The 2,580-nt window shown below is 31.2% G+C and overlaps 1 long non-coding RNA gene across 1 annotated transcript; it reads right to left on the bottom strand.

Annotated features, from left to right (window-relative positions):
• Positions 1-552: 552 nt before the first annotated feature.
• LOC137496570 (uncharacterized) lies at positions 553-2,367 on the bottom strand. Its single transcript, XR_011017007.2, has 3 exons — positions 2,270-2,367; positions 1,626-1,673; positions 553-939 (listed from the first exon to the last, which is right to left on the bottom strand). It is a non-coding gene; the product is annotated as an uncharacterized lncRNA (long non-coding RNA).
• Positions 2,368-2,580: the final 213 nt, after the last annotated feature.

Genomic DNA, 2,580 nt, shown 5'->3' with positions numbered 1-2,580 from the left:
TTAAAATATTTGTTTGTAGTCAAACATTGTGAAAAAGACTAACAACTCAATTGTGAGAAGAAAAAAGGACCTCTTAAATTTAAATAATACACTGTAAAAAATGTTACCTAGATCTAACTTATAAAAAGTGAGGCAAGTGGTTGCATCGGACGTTTTAGGTTGATTCAACTTCCAGCCTTTTTTAAGTATTTTAAACACTAAAACATTGCTTAAAACAAATGCAATAAAATTAAGTTGAGCCAACTAATATTTCTAAAATTACTCAAATCAGATAAACTTACTTTTTTTGTTAAACTTAACTTACTTATACATTGCTATATGTTGACTGTACTTATTTTAATTAAGTATTATGAACTTAATTATCTAAATAAAATTAACCATGCATATTTGATTTAAAATTAATTCAATTAACTTCTGGCTGTAACCTTAGAAAATAAATCTTCGTTTCTATATTGTAAGCACAATATACACTAGGAAAAACAGATAAACAGACTTTCCTGTCAATAACAATTAAATAAGAATGGGAAGATGGATTAAAGACCATAACATGTATTCAATATCAATCAATGTTCCTTTTAATAGTGACTACAAAATAGGCCATTAATGTGGCTACACGTACACAATACATAAATAAAAACATTAATAATACCAGATCCTATTGAGAAATCATCTAAGGCAACTCAGTGAGGAGATTTGCATATTTTGATGAAGATTTAGGATGCATAATGTCCGCCCCATAAAGAGTCTCTGATATATCTCAAATGTATACAGTTTTGATGGATACTTGAAGTCGAGGACATCGGTAAGTCCAAACAGGAGCCATCATGCATTTGACAGGTTTGGCAAACCTCTGACAGTCCTATGATAATCCAAACTGTGTTGGGCTGATGGCAAATTTTTCTTGTGGGCAGCTGCATGCACCTCTGATTCCTCACAACTCTATTGGTAGAGACAAAAAGAAACAGGAGTTCAGGTGGTTGATACCAAACAACATTAAATAGCTAAATACTGAATAGGAAATAACTACAAGTGAAGTTACAAAAGTGCAGTGAGAATGATGCATGGATGAAACACCTTAGTTTATCAGTTAAAAATTACCTTAGTAAGTTACCTTTAGTAAGTTTGGCAACTTATAAAGCATAAGAATGTGCATGCAATTTAGATATTAAAACTGTTTGAAAATGGCTATATGAAAATTATAGAATACAAATTCTATAATTTAATCGTCATCTTCATTTTGCACCAAACTTTGCACGTCATAATACAAATTCTATTAAATAAATAAATAAATACATTGCCATTTTACAAATTACATTAAGGTTTACATTAATTTTTTGCTAAAGCTACATTTAATTGACTTTTTCTATAAATTTAATGTGACTGGCAAATGACAGTTCAGTGATTTAGTGTTATCAGTTAGCTTTATTGAAAGACTGACAGATAATAAGAAACTGCATTAGGATATTTTTTTTTTTTTACTGTTTTTACTGTTGCACACATAAAAAAAATCTTCAGATATCAAATGTAGGTTAATTCTATGGAGCCCACTATTGTTTGCAATTTTACCAATGTTTTACTTACCTGCAAATAATTATAGCTGTAATTGTATCTAATGTTTTTCTTACCTGGATGTGAAGTTTGAAGATCCACAGGTAACAAAATCACTTTGGTATCTAAAAACCAAGAACATGCATTTTAGAATGAGGTGCATACAGTTTAAATGGTTCTGTAAACATTAGTAAATGTAATTTAAGTTAAAATAAATTGTAAATCTGTAATTTATTCACTATGCAGCATTAAAAAAAACTTATGGAATAAATCTCTAAAACACAAACTTTAAGTTGTACTTTCTCTTACGTTAAACACAAACTACTTAACTGTTGCATATGTTTCTGCATTTAATATCCATCCTTAATGTGCTGCTATAACTTAGGTGAGCTAACTTTAGCTAAGTTAGCGCTAACAAACTGAACCCCCACACCCCGACCGCCCACCAGTGACCTTGTTAATCGGTTCTGTAACGTTAGTTATACCTACTATTTGTTTTAAAACTACTTTCACTATTTTTCTCAATAATATCACTTTTAATCGTTAGCATAAACTAGCGTTGGTTAGCGTTAGCCAACTTAGCTTTCCATGTGAGAGCAGTCTAACTGTTAACATACCTAAGGCTACAGTACAATTTACAAAGCTAAAACCTCACCTGCCTAGCGAAGACAGCAGTTTTGCATGACTTTACAATTATCATTCGGCTACATTTGCAACTTACCGTGTTAATCAGATCCGCTGCTGGGAGCAGTTAATGTCGACCATTGCAGAAGCTGCGTCAGCCTGCTAAATCCCGGGCAATGAAAAAGGAGTCACGCCAAACTATTAAAATCACGTTTTATGAACACCTGCCCACATCGACAGCTGCTCTAATAAATTGTCTGTGTCAACTCACTTTTATAACATTTATTCTACACAATAACCACGTAAAAAAATCTACTCAAATAAATTGCATTAGTTTTATTCAAAATATACAGTTATATAAAAACTGATATATTTTAAGTAAAGAGGAAGCAAATTTTATTTTTTTGG

This window comes from Danio rerio, chromosome 10 (genome assembly GCF_049306965.1).
Source record: "Danio rerio strain Tuebingen ecotype United States chromosome 10, GRCz12tu, whole genome shotgun sequence".
NCBI classification, from domain to species: domain Eukaryota; kingdom Metazoa; phylum Chordata; class Actinopteri; order Cypriniformes; family Danionidae; genus Danio; species Danio rerio.
The sequence above is the reverse complement of the archived record's forward strand: the minus strand, read 5'-3'. Positions and strand labels throughout refer to the sequence as shown.